This window comes from Megalobrama amblycephala, linkage group LG7, assembly GCF_018812025.1.
Source record: "Megalobrama amblycephala isolate DHTTF-2021 linkage group LG7, ASM1881202v1, whole genome shotgun sequence".
Classification (NCBI taxonomy): Eukaryota; Metazoa; Chordata; class Actinopteri; order Cypriniformes; family Xenocyprididae; genus Megalobrama; species Megalobrama amblycephala.
The window spans coordinates 23,003,905-23,018,611 of record NC_063050.1 but is presented as its reverse complement, the minus strand read 5'-3'; positions in this window follow the sequence as shown (position 1 = coordinate 23,018,611).

Genomic DNA, 14,707 nt, shown 5'->3' with positions numbered 1-14,707 from the left:
AGGCAAGCACGTTCTAGTCCGCTCACACAGCACTGCGGCCGTTGCGTACATCGACCGTCAAGGTGGTCTACGCTTCCGTCGCATGTCGCAACTCGCCCGCCATCTCTTGTTGTGGAGTCAGAAGGATCTGAGGTCCCTTCGGGCCACTCGTGTCTCAGGTGTGCTCAACCGTGCAGCCTACGAGCTGTCACGGCAGCATCTACTTGCGGGCGAGTGGCGGCTCCACCCCCAGGCGGTCCAGCTGATTTGGTAGCGTTTCGGCGAGGCCCAGGTAGTCCTGTTTGCCTCCCCGGAAACTGCCCTCTGCCAGTGGTTTTATTCCCTGACCGGCGGCACGCTCGGCACGGATGCCCTGGCACACAGCTGGCCCCCGGGTCTGCGCAAACATGCGTCTCCCCCAGTGAGCCTTCTCGCACAACTCATGTGCAAGGTCAGGGAGGACGGGGAGCAGGTTCTGTTAGTGGCTCCGTACTGGCCCACTCGGACCTGGTTCTCAGACCTCATTCTCCTCGCGACAGCATCTCCCTGGCCGATTCCTCTGAGGAAGGACCCCCTGACTCAGAGACGGGGCACCCTGTGGCACCCGCGTCCCGATCTGTGGAACCTCCACGTGTGGTCCCTGGACGGGATGCGGAGGTTCTGAGTGATCTCCCGCAAGCGGTTGTAGACACCATCACTTCCGCTAGAGCTCCTTCCACTAGGAATCTCTATGCGCTGAAGTGGAACCTGTTCGTCGAATGGTGCGCCTCTCGCCGAGAGGACCCCCGATCATGTTCGGTCGGATCCGTGCTTTCCTTTCTGCAAGATGGGTTGGAGCGAAGGCTGTCTCCCTCCACCCTCAAGGTGTATGTTGCCGCTATCGCCGCACATCACCACGCAGTTGAGGGTAAGTCCCTGGGGAAACACGATCTGATCGTCAGATTCCTGAGGGGAGCGAGGAGATTAAATCCTCCTCGCCCTTCCTCCGTACCCTCTTGGGACTTGACCCTGGTTCTCACAGCTCTCCGGGGTCATCCCTTTGAACCTTTGCAATCAGTCGACCTGAAACTTATGTCTCTTAAGGCGGTTCTTCTGATTGCATTGGCTTCCCTGAAGAGGGTAGGGGATCTGCATGCATTTTCGGTCGACGAAACGTGCCTAGAATTCGGGCCCGGTGATTCTCACGTCATCCTGAGACCCCGGCCTGGATACGTGCCCAAGGTTCCTACCACTCCCTTCAGAGATCAGGTAGTGAACCTGCAAGCGCTGCCCTCGGAGGAGGCAGACCCAGCCCTAGCTTTGCTCTGTCCCGTCCGCGCTCTGCGCGTTTACGTGGATAGAACGCGAAGCTTCAGGACCTCAGATCAGCTCTTCATCTGTTACGGAGGCCAGCAGAAGGGAAAGGCTGTCTCCAAGCAGAGGATGGCCCACTGGATAGTGGATGCCATCGCCTTGGCGTATGAATCCCAGGGCGTGCCTTGCCCGCTCGGGTTGAGAGCCCACTCCACCAGAGGGGTGGCCTCTTCCTGGGCGCTGGCTCATGGCGCCTCGCTGACAGATATTTGTAGAGCTGCGGGCTGGGCGACACCCAACACGTTCGCTAGGTTTTATAGCCTACGTGTAGAGCCGGTATCTTCACGTGTACTTGCATCCACTAGTCGGTAGACGTGTTGTACCCACTCTAAGTGTCGGCTTGCAATGCCATTCCCGCCACTGGCCGGATACGTGCATACTTCTCTCCAGTCGTGTTCCCCGCTTGGCGAACCCTGTCGAGCTCCTCCGCCTCCCCCTTCGGCTCGGACATTGCGGAGTGTCTGATGCCAGGCCTACATCCGTCGCTGACGCTGTCTGTTGGCTGGGGCCCATATGTCGTGACCCCTCTACGTGAGCGGTCCCATATGTGTATTTTCCACGGTTTAAAACTCCCTACGGGCCGAGTCCGTGTCTTTCCCTTAGCAGAGCCAGCTCTGCTGTCACCTGTCAGATGAGTCTCCCCCTAACCAGGTGGAGCCATCCCAGGGACCCCATATGCGTACTGCCCCCGGGCAAGTCCATATGTGTATTCTCCACGTAAACTCCTCCCCCATTGGGTAGGTAGTGGTTTCCGCAGCGTCCCCTATGGGTTCGCTTCCCCAGTGTGGTCTAGTTTACTTAGTGGGTAGTGGTTAGACAGCAGTAGACTCTCTCAGTGTAAGCTCGCCCCCTTCACCGCCAGCCGGTGCTATGGGCGGCTGAGCTTGCGCTGGGCACTGGAAGGGGTTTCGTAACTGTGGCGTTTTAGTTGGGATCCCAATTCGTCGGTCACTACTGACGTACGTCGAACGTGACCGACTGAAAGGGAACGTCTCGGTTACGTATGTAACCCTCGTTCCCTGAAGGAGGGAACGGAGACGTACGTCCCGTCGCCACAGTTTCTGTACCCTCGCTGTAGTGCGGACACCAGTTGTCTCCTCAGCGAAAAACAGAGTGCGATTGCATCCGCTTCCTATTTATGTACACCTGTCGGGGGCGGTGCGCATTATGCAAATATCGCACGCCAATTCCATTGGCTTGTTCTAGTTCACACGAAGCTGATAGGGCTCTCTAAGCGATATCCCAATTCGTCGGTCACTACTGACGTACGTCTCCGTTCCCTCCTTCAGGGAACGAGGGTTACATACGTAACCGAGATGTTTTTACACTCACTCATCTGGTCACATGTCTTTATTCAACATCCTCTGTCATGTGTATTTAAACCATGCGGCTCCACACACTGCAGTCATTCAGTCATTTATTATCTCTGGTGTCTATGTTCATAGTGAAAGCATAAAAACACAAACAACACATTGCTTTGGATAGGATTTTATAAGGCTGCTGAAAGTGTTGGATTGCCTGGGCTCAAAGTGTCTATAAGTGCCAGTTTTATCAGACACAAATCAAATATGTGGGACATATGAGCTTCTGATCCTGAGAAGGTGAAAGCTGTTTCTCATAGGAAGATGCTACATGTTTTGAAGTCCCTATGATTGCTTAAATTAATAAAACATAGCTTAAATGAGCGCTGAGAAAATGTTAATAGATTGAGTTCCCTTTCAGTCGGTCACGTTCGACGTACGTCAGTAGTGACCGACGAATTGGGATATCGCTTAGAGAGCCCTATCAGCTTCGTGTGAACTAGAACAAGCCAATGGAATTGGCGTGCGATATTTGCATAATGCGCACCGCCCCCGACAGGTGTACATAAATAGGAAGCGGATGCAATCGCACTCTGTCTTTCGCTTCGGAGCCATATACTGGTGTCCTGCTTCAGTAGACTTTCTGTTTAAGTGAAACTAAACTGCCTCAGAAGAGGATTAAACAGCGCGCTGTTTGTGTTGGCAGTGAAGGCACTCCAGCGAGGTCGCGAGCTCCGAGGAGCCGAGCTATAAGCTCTCAACTGCTGTTGTAACAGCAACACTCTGAAAGTGTGTGTGCGTGTTGCGATTTGGGCCGGTTCCTCGGTGTGTTCAGGGAGTGGTGTACCTGAACACATCGCCTCACTCCCTGTGTGCTTCAGCACAAGTGAGCTGATTTTTCCCCTTCTAAAAGAGCTTTACAGACGAACCCTGACAGTATGTCATTTCGTCTGTGCGTTAATGGGTGCGGTCGTTCCCTGGTCCCTGCTGATGGGCACAATCGTTGCATCTCGTGTTTGGGCGTTCAGCACGCTGAAGCAGCTTTTGTGGATGGTTCATGTTTCCACTGCGGGAACATGACTATCGCGGTGCTGAGGTCGAGACTCTCCTTCCTGAAGTCTCAGGAAGCGGGGGTCCCCTCCCCTATGCCCCGTTCGACCGTTTTTTCCGGCCCGGGCCGGAATGACGGTTCGGCGGTGTATGGGAAGGGTGACTTGAGGATTACGGTCAGGGCTTCCCCGCCGAGCGGAAACGCTCCTCGGGCCCCTGCCGCCTCATCAGCACCGCAACCCATCGTGCCACCGTTGGTTTCCGCTGGGCCCTCTACGGACTGTCCAGCCGTTACCTTTGGTGTGCCGGCGGCGGATCGGATGTCGATCGCTACATCGGAAGGTGAGCCTGAGTTTTCGGGGGAAGAAGATCCGGACGCGCTGCCGCCCGGGACGGTAGCGTTGCCCGAATCGGATCCCGTGCTCACGGCTGTGCTCTCCCGGGCCGCCTTGTGCGTCGGGCTTGAGTGGAACCCTCCACCCTGTCCCGGCCCATCTCGGTTGGACGATTGGTACTTGGGGGGGGGTCGCGCTGGGCAAACCCAGCGTCCCACCCCAATGCCTTTCTTCCCGGAAGTACATGATGAGGTGACCAGGTCTTGGCAAGCTCCGTATAGAGCTCGTCCAGGGCCTGGTCCCTCGTCCGCCTTCACCTCCCTGGACGGCGGGGAAGCCAGGGGATACGTGAGAATCCCGCCAGTCGAGCGGTCTGTTGCGATGCAGTTGTGTCCAACGGCCGCTGGCTCGCGCGGTGAGCCACGTCTCCCGTCCCGGGCCTGTAAACTCTCAGCCGGTCTGACTGAGAAGGCTTACAGTGCCTGTGGGCAGGCTGCCTCCGCCCTGCACGCGATGGCCCTTTTGCAGCTTTACCAGGCAAAAGCGCTGTCGGAGTTGCCCCAGGAAGGTCCTGACCAACAGCTGCTTGGGGAGCTGCGCGCTGCCACTGACCTTGCCCTCCGGGCGACGAAGGTGACAGCGCGTTCTGTTGGCCAGGCGATGTCTACTTTGGTAGTCCAGCAACGCCACCTCTGGCTGGCCTTGGCAGACATGAGGGAGACCGACAAACATCGGTTCCTGGATTCCCCCATGTCTCCGGTCGGCCTTTTCGGCGACACGGTGGAGAGCTGCGCCCAACAGTTCTCCGCTGCACAGATGCAGGCTGAGGCTATCAGACAGGTCATGCCACGGCGGTCCGCTGCTGCCTCCAACCAGCCGCCCGTGGCTCAGCCTCAGCCCGCTCGTCGCCGAGGGCGCCCGCCTGCGTCTTCCTCCGCCCCTGCTAAGTCGGCAAAGCAGCAGCCTACACCAGCCAGACAGCAGGGTGCTGGTCGCGGACGTGGTGCCCAGCCCGTCTCTGCCAAGCCAAAAACGAATGGCAAACGGTCGGGGAAAACTCGGGCCGGAGACGGGCGACCTGGAGCGGAAGGTTCCTGCCATTCGGGAGAGTGTTCCATCTGCTCTCCCACCCCCGGAGGAGGGCCGGGGGGATTTTGTGGCGTCTGTCCATCTACCGCCGCTGGCTCTCCGGAGTCCAGCGGTACCCACTTTGCCACGAAAAGAGCAGTTTCCTCAAACTCCAGGTCACAACAAGGTGTGTCTGCCAGTGTGCCAGGCCCCGCCTCGCCGCTGGCAGCACCCTCCTCATTCGCCAGCAGGTGGCAGTGTGATGGTGCAGACCGCGTCCCGTGCGCCGTCTCCCATTCGCACTGCTGCCTCGCAGAGTCCGACCCCACTCCGGGCCGCTCCCAAGCCGTCCGAGTCGGGCCCCTCTCTGCCTCGCTGCCCCACCCCCGGTGCGTCTGTGGTGCCTTTGGTCCCGCTGGCTCGGAGTCTGGAGGCGTGGAGCACGCTTTCCAGCCCGTCCCGCTGGCTCATTCGCACTATCAGACTCGGCTATGCGGTTCAGTTCGCCCGGCGTCCCCCGGTCTTCAGGGGTGTCCACTTCACTCAGGTGTCGTTGGACAGTGCACCTGTTCTCCGGGCGGAGATTGCTGTCCTCCTGGCGAAGGATACAATCGAGCCGGTCCCTCCAGCCGATATGAACTCGGGGTCCTACAGCCCCTACTTCATTGTACCGAGAAAGGGTGGTGGGCTATGGCCAATCCAGGACCGTCCCCAGGATTGGTTTGCAGCAATAGACCTGAAGGACGCGTACTTTCATGTCTCGATTCTGCCTCGACACAGACCCTTCCTCCGGTCTGCGTTCGAGGGTCGGGCATGTCAGTACAAAGTCCTACCCGACATGGTTTTAGCTCCCAGCCGGTTGGGTCTTCGGGTCAACTGGGACAAGAGCAGACTCGCCCCCGGGCAGAGGATCTCTTGTCTCGGTCTCGAGCTAGACTCGGTTGCACGGACTGCGCGTCTCACCGAGGCGCGTGTCCAGTCGGTGTTGAACTGCCTGAGCTCGCTCAAGCGCAGGACAGCGGCTCCACTGAAAGATTTTCAGAGGCTCCTGGGGCATATGGCATCTGCAGCCGCGGTCACGCCGCTCGGATTGCTTCATATGAGACCGCTTCAACACTGGCTCCGCGGCCAGGTCCCGAGATGGGCGTGGCAGCGCGGTACGCTCCGTGTCCCCGTGACACTGAGCTGCCGACGCACCCTCATCCGGTGGCCGGACCCTTCGTTCCTGCGGGCCGGAGTACCCCTCGAACGAGTGTCCAGGCACGCTGTGGTCTCCACAGATGCCTCTGCCACGGGATGGGGGGCCACGTACAACGGGCATGCAGTGGCAGGTCTTTGGACGGGGCCTCAGCTGCATTGGCATATCAATTGCCTCGAGTTGCTAGCGGTTCGTCTTGCGCTGGCCCGCTTCAAGAAGCTGTTGTCAGGCAAGCACGTTCTAGTCCGCTCACACAGCACTGCGGCCGTTGCGTACATCGACCGTCAAGGTGGTCTACGCTTCCGTCGCATGTCGCAACTCGCCCGCCATCTCTTGTTGTGGAGTCAGAAGGATCTGAGGTCCCTTCGGGCCACTCGTGTCTCAGGTGTGCTCAACCGTGCAGCCTACGAGCTGTCACGGCAGCATCTACTTGCGGGCGAGTGGCGGCTCCACCCCCAGGCGGTCCAGCTGATTTGGTAGCGTTTCGGCGAGGCCCAGGTAGTCCTGTTTGCCTCCCCGGAAACTGCCCTCTGCCAGTGGTTTTATTCCCTGACCGGCGGCACGCTCGGCACGGATGCCCTGGCACACAGCTGGCCCCCGGGTCTGCGCAAACATGCGTCTCCCCCAGTGAGCCTTCTCGCACAACTCATGTGCAAGGTCAGGGAGGACGGGGAGCAGGTTCTGTTAGTGGCTCCGTACTGGCCCACTCGGACCTGGTTCTCAGACCTCATTCTCCTCGCGACAGCATCTCCCTGGCCGATTCCTCTGAGGAAGGACCCCCTGACTCAGAGACGGGGCACCCTGTGGCACCCGCGTCCCGATCTGTGGAACCTCCACGTGTGGTCCCTGGACGGGATGCGGAGGTTCTGAGTGATCTCCCGCAAGCGGTTGTAGACACCATCACTTCCGCTAGAGCTCCTTCCACTAGGAATCTCTATGCGCTGAAGTGGAACCTGTTCGTCGAATGGTGCGCCTCTCGCCGAGAGGACCCCCGATCATGTTCGGTCGGATCCGTGCTTTCCTTTCTGCAAGATGGGTTGGAGCGAAGGCTGTCTCCCTCCACCCTCAAGGTGTATGTTGCCGCTATCGCCGCACATCACCACGCAGTTGAGGGTAAGTCCCTGGGGAAACACGATCTGATCGTCAGATTCCTGAGGGGAGCGAGGAGATTAAATCCTCCTCGCCCTTCCTCCGTACCCTCTTGGGACTTGACCCTGGTTCTCACAGCTCTCCGGGGTCATCCCTTTGAACCTTTGCAATCAGTCGACCTGAAACTTATGTCTCTTAAGGCGGTTCTTCTGATTGCATTGGCTTCCCTGAAGAGGGTAGGGGATCTGCATGCATTTTCGGTCGACGAAACGTGCCTAGAATTCGGGCCCGGTGATTCTCACGTCATCCTGAGACCCCGGCCTGGATACGTGCCCAAGGTTCCTACCACTCCCTTCAGAGATCAGGTAGTGAACCTGCAAGCGCTGCCCTCGGAGGAGGCAGACCCAGCCCTAGCTTTGCTCTGTCCCGTCCGCGCTCTGCGCGTTTACGTGGATAGAACGCGAAGCTTCAGGACCTCAGATCAGCTCTTCATCTGTTACGGAGGCCAGCAGAAGGGAAAGGCTGTCTCCAAGCAGAGGATGGCCCACTGGATAGTGGATGCCATCGCCTTGGCGTATGAATCCCAGGGCGTGCCTTGCCCGCTCGGGTTGAGAGCCCACTCCACCAGAGGGGTGGCCTCTTCCTGGGCGCTGGCTCATGGCGCCTCGCTGACAGATATTTGTAGAGCTGCGGGCTGGGCGACACCCAACACGTTCGCTAGGTTTTATAGCCTACGTGTAGAGCCGGTATCTTCACGTGTACTTGCATCCACTAGTCGGTAGACGTGTTGTACCCACTCTAAGTGTCGGCTTGCAATGCCATTCCCGCCACTGGCCGGATACGTGCATACTTCTCTCCAGTCGTGTTCCCCGCTTGGCGAACCCTGTCGAGCTCCTCCGCCTCCCCCTTCGGCTCGGACATTGCGGAGTGTCTGATGCCAGGCCTACATCCGTCGCTGACGCTGTCTGTTGGCTGGGGCCCATATGTCGTGACCCCTCTACGTGAGCGGTCCCATATGTGTATTTTCCACGGTTTAAAACTCCCTACGGGCCGAGTCCGTGTCTTTCCCTTAGCAGAGCCAGCTCTGCTGTCACCTGTCAGATGAGTCTCCCCCTAACCAGGTGGAGCCATCCCAGGGACCCCATATGCGTACTGCCCCCGGGCAAGTCCATATGTGTATTCTCCACGTAAACTCCTCCCCCATTGGGTAGGTAGTGGTTTCCGCAGCGTCCCCTATGGGTTCGCTTCCCCAGTGTGGTCTAGTTTACTTAGTGGGTAGTGGTTAGACAGCAGTAGACTCTCTCAGTGTAAGCTCGCCCCCTTCACCGCCAGCCGGTGCTATGGGCGGCTGAGCTTGCGCTGGGCACTGGAAGGGGTTTCGTAACTGTGGCGTTTTAGTTGGGATCCCAATTCGTCGGTCACTACTGACGTACGTCGAACGTGACCGACTGAAAGGGAACGTCTCGGTTACGTATGTAACCCTCGTTCCCTGAAGGAGGGAACGGAGACGTACGTCAGTAGTGACCGACGAATTGGGATATCGCTTAGAGAGCCCTATCAGCTTCGTGTGAACTAGAACAAGCCAATGGAATTGGCGTGCGATATTTGCATAATGCGCACCGCCCCCGACAGGTGTACATAAATAGGAAGCGGATGCAATCGCACTCTGTTTTTCGCTGAGGAGACAACTGGTGTCCGCACTACAGCGAGGGTACAGAAACTGTGGCGACGGGACGTACGTCTCCGTTCCCTCCTTCAGGGAACGAGGGTTACATACGTAACCGAGATGTTTTTACACTCACTCATCTGGTCACATGTCTTTATTCAACATCCTCTGTCATGTGTATTTAAACCATGCGGCTCCACACACTGCAGTCATTCAGTCATTTATTATCTCTGGTGTCTATGTTCATAGTGAAAGCATAAAAACACAAACAACACATTGCTTTGGATAGGATTTTATAAGGCTGCTGAAAGTGTTGGATTGCCTGGGCTCAAAGTGTCTATAAGTGCCAGTTTTATCAGACACAAATCAAATATGTGGGACATATGAGCTTCTGATCCTGAGAAGGTGAAAGCTGTTTCTCATAGGAAGATGCTACATGTTTTGAAGTCCCTGAGGTCATTTATAGGATGTGGGTTCTTCCACTGTTTTATTAAAATCTACTCTGCCATCGTTAGACCCCTGACAGACTTGACCAAAGGCTATCCCCTGTCAATAGTCAAAATAAAGCTGTTCAGAAAGGCAAGTTATATCATGACTCAGAGCCGTTTGGTGAGCGCTGGGACCAAAGGTGCACCGAGGCCTTTCATAACATCATCTATTGCCTTATACATGCTGGCATATGCTCATCCAGTTAAGCCCTATGTCCTACATGTCAATGCAAGCCAGAGTAGATTCGGGGCCGAGATGAATCAGGAACATTCAGACGGACTGAGACATATCGCTTATGCCAGCCATTACTGAGTGCTGCTGAATGTCACTACCTCATTCATCAGCTGGAATTTCTGGCACTCAATTGACCCTTCGCAAAGACCCGCCCTCCTTAGTTACTGTTGCTTTGTCCGACAAGCCGTGGCGCTGTCCCGCCACACGCAGTGAAAAATACATCGCGGAGCAAAGAGGACACTGACAACACGTCGACAGACAAGACAAAGCAGGTTACTTATGATATTAAACAAAGTCCCAGCTTTCAAACTGTGTAGTTTTTTTAAAAAATTCAAACAATAAAAACCGTTTTGTGGCTCTTTAATGTGTGGTGACCATGGTCGTGACAGATTGCTGTAGTGCCTCAGCTCAAGAGGCTCGTAAACCGATCATCTCTTCTACTAGTCCATTTATAGCATCAAATAAACATGAATGAACATGAGAATGAATGTTGTTTCAAACGCGGAAAGACGTCAATATACACAATTTTTCAAGTTTCAAGTTCAAAATGGCGGATTCCGCGTTCTGATTGGTTAGATCGCTTGTCAATCAAACTCCCGGCGAAGGGTCAATTGGGCTGTTTTGGATAAATTCCACAATTTATTGTACAGAACCAAGTTCACTGTTAGGACCAATAACACCTCACCTATGTTCTAACTAGGGCTGGGCGATATATCGCATGTGATTCTCACGCACATTTCGTCAGTAAAGCCGATTCCCTGATTACCGCTAAATCGCCATCACCTGCTTTCAAATGGAGCGCCTTTTAATAGACAGAGCCGTAGTTCACGGACAAGCCACGCAAAATCGCGTTCAGTATCACAGATGAATCGACTTTGATAATGAACCCGATTTTGCGTGGCTTGTGAAACGCATATTCCCATGTGAAAACCATGTGATCACGTGTTAAACCCTTAAATTGTGGTGACATGTTGTCACATGTGGTGAAATGTTGTTCACATGTGGTGAAATGTTGTTCACATGTGGTGACATGTTGCTCACATGTGATCATATAAGTTCACATGTGATCACATGTGAAGTTCATGTGTTTTTTCTGTAAGGGAGGGTGGGCCACACTGTGTGTGTCCCCTCTGATGCCAGCAGCCAATCACAGCACTCGAATGGAGAATGCAATCTCCTCCTTATCGGAAAGGGATAAAGGTACCCTTTCTACAGACACTCCTTGTTCTGAGTCTGTCTGTCAAAGGGGATAGACATTAACAGATACACAGTTCTGAGTCTGTCCTGCACGAGGATAGACACAACAGATACACCGTTCTGAGTCTGTCCGTCAAAGGGGATAGACATCAACAGATAGACCGTTCTGAGTCCCGGCTTGCGAAGCTGAGACACAACAGATACATCGTTCTGAGTCTGCCCTTCAAACAGGGAAAGACATAACAGATATTGTTCTGGGTCTTAACTCTGTAAGGAGTGAGACATTAACAGATATTGTTCTGAGTCTGTCCTGCACGAGGATAGACACAACAGATACATCGTTCTGAGTCTGCCCGTCAAAGGGGAAAGACACAACAGATACACGGTTCTGGGTCCCAACTCTGTAAGGAGTGAGACATTAACAGATATTCTTCTGAGTCTCCCATCGGGTGAGACACAACAGATACAACACAGTTCTGAGCCTCTGGTCCATCCAGAAGAGACAACAACAGATCCCGTGATCTGAGCCTACAGCTTGTGAGGCAGCAACAGAGACGACCACGTTCTGAGCCTCCAGCTTGTGAGGAAAGAGACATCAACAAACACTACGTTCAGAGTTTCCATCCAGCGAGACAGTAACGACATCTGCAACAAGGTTAAGCTCAGAGAGCAAACCTTCACTTCAAGGTACCTTCGTCTGCGTGTTCCAGATTGTTAAGGACCTTCTGCACCTACACCAGGGCCTCATCTGCGTGTTCCAGATTTTAGGACCCTTTGGTGCTCCAGGAGATCAGCATCCCACAGAGCTTCGTGTTCAAGACTGTTGAAACAGATTCTGGCTCCTCTCCCCACTGCACTGTCACCCAGCACAACCAGTGGAAGACGTCACCGTCATCGAACTCGACCAAGTGGAACGTAAATATCACTTAACCAAACCTCTTTCCAGAGACCTTGGCATTGTTGTGTATTATCAGTATATAATTTCCTAATTTCCATTAGATGTAATATAGCTGATGTTAGTTAATAACAAATAATCTTTCGTTTATTTGTTTGGTGCATAATAAGGTTCTCCACCTTATTATTTTCAGAGTTTATCTTTCCATAAGATCGCGTAACTCTTCCATAGCCACACCCAACTTAATCACTTGTATTCTATGTAGCTTATGCACTTTATTCCTTTATCATTCATGGTATTCATTTAGTAGTTGTGTTAGTTATTTTTGTTTATCTTTTTGTTAATAAAATTTATTTTATTACACTTGTGTCTTCCTTGTGCTGATAATACAGAAAAGGTTCTACAAGTTAGCAATATCACCAATCTTTCAGATAAATCAGCTGACCACTTTACATTAATTCTAAATGAATGAAGGCCCCTTTTGGGAGTGTTCTCATACTGCCAAGGTAACAGACCTTGACTGGTGCCCTGAACTAGGGAATAAGGGGAAAGTGGTCATCTGATGTACTCATAATCACACCTTAAGAGACGTGTGATCCAAAAATCACAACGTCAGCGGTGACGTGAGTACCAATCCCTATTTTACTTTGTGTCCTTTGATGGACAAAGTAAAAATCACTACAGTGATGATTTTTGCGTTATTTGTCTAGGAGTGGATCATGCACGTTCAGCCTTTGAGGGGGCTGGATGCATCCATTGCAATGGTTTCTCACTCGTCACCCCCCCCCCCCCCCCCCAAGCCACTGCAAACAGATATTTGTTATTTAGAGACAGATATTTGTAAAGGATCTGTTTCCTGCTCCATGCAGCAAAATGCAGAATATGATGAGCTAGTGGAGCTTATGATTCAACCAGACCTAGCTTGAAATGGTCTGATTCAAAGCGCAAGCAGTCACTTAGATAAGCAATATCTGAAAAGTCATAAGTTTACTGACATAACTGTGACTTCACACAGCACTTACATACTGTTATTCTCATGTTGATTTGATTGATTATAAAGCTACAAGAATATTTTTGTTTTTTTGGCGCACCAAAAATATTCTCGTTGCTTTATAATATTAATATTGAACCACTGTACTCACATGAACCGATTTAAATATGTTTTAAGTACATTAATGGATCTTGAGAGAGGAAATGACATTGCTCCCTATGAAGGCCTCACAGAGTCATCGGATTTCAACTAAAATATCTTAATTTGTGTTCCGAAGATGAACGAAGGTCTTACGGGTGTGAAACGACATGAGGGTGAGTAATAAATGACAATATTTTCATTTTTGGGTGAACTAACCCTTTAATCGTCACCATCACAATTAATTTGTTCATGAGTTTGAGCATGAAAAACCAAACATAGCCACAGCAGCGGAGAAGAGGGACAAAATGTATTGTCTGCAGTACCACACATAGCCACAGGAGGAACCCTCGAACACCAATGAATTTAACCAAATAAATCACTCATAAAAACTTTTTAAATTAAATGTTCTCTTTAACCCTTACATCAGCAGATGGGCAGCATTCCATTGCATGTAAATGTATGAAGAGAGAGCATTTAGGCTATGGTATAAAAGTAATACACTGTAACATGATAACATCACAAAAACTCACATTCATGTCGATGCTTTGAAGTCACAGAGTGTGTTTTTTAAAGAGTACTTTCCTCTCAATCTGTTAAATCAAGACAACATTGTCTGTTTTTGATTGATTTGAATCAGATAGATCAAGCAAATCTATCTTAAAGAGCATGAAAAGAGGTTTGCACAGGCTGTGTGAAAATACACTCACAAGACTGAATGAACACATTTAATCATGCATGACCGTTAAAGCTCTATTTTGTGATGTGAACCATCACAGAATCTCACATAATTTAATTACAAAATACATGATTTATTATTTCACACCACAATAATTTCATCTACATAAAGCCATTTCATTTCAAATGTTGATGTTATTGTCCTTGTAAATGACACCATGAGCAGATCTAACTGAATTATTAGCTGACACAAAAATGTGCATGTTTTACCTGTCGAAACACAACATATTTCTATATTTATTAAATGTAAAATACTACATAGTTTACAAAGTGAAAATGAAACTGATATTTTTATTTTTATTTTTTATTGTTAATATTTAAAGTTAGTTTTTTTTTTCTTGCTAATTGAAAGTGTCAGTAGTATCTTCATCTTTATTACTATAATGAAGATCAGTGAACGGACGAAACCTGAAAAAGCTTTGAAGAACATTTTCCCCCTCCCATTCCAGTTGTTCCACCATGTCCCTTTGAGTGTTTCATAGATGTTACTGAGCTAAAACATTTCATCTCCGTAGATCTAACACGCCACCTTCAGGAGACAATATTCAAAAGTGAAAGTGAAAGTAAGAAAAAACACACAAAATCACATTATTTACATGTTTGCCTGTATCTGTTACACATTTTTTTTGTGTGTGTGTTAATACTTCTGGAGGAGTTTGCAGAGGTCTTTAGTGCAGTTTGAGACTGGAGACTGGATTGTTTGAATCTCCCTCCTCTTTAACCAATCCTGCTTTTGTAGGCGAAATATGTTTTTCACAATAATAACTGCTCAATAACAGCCCTGTTCCAAAACAACACTGTTAAACGACCAAATGTAATTACTGGAGTCAATTTGTGGATGATGTCAACTAGAAGAAAATTTGACTTTTGCCTAATCGTTATTTTATAACAAGTAAGATCAAATAAGTGACATATTCATAGAACATATTTTACAGTTGAAACATGCGGTTGGGTGTCTATGGAAGTCAGAAAGACAAACTCACACG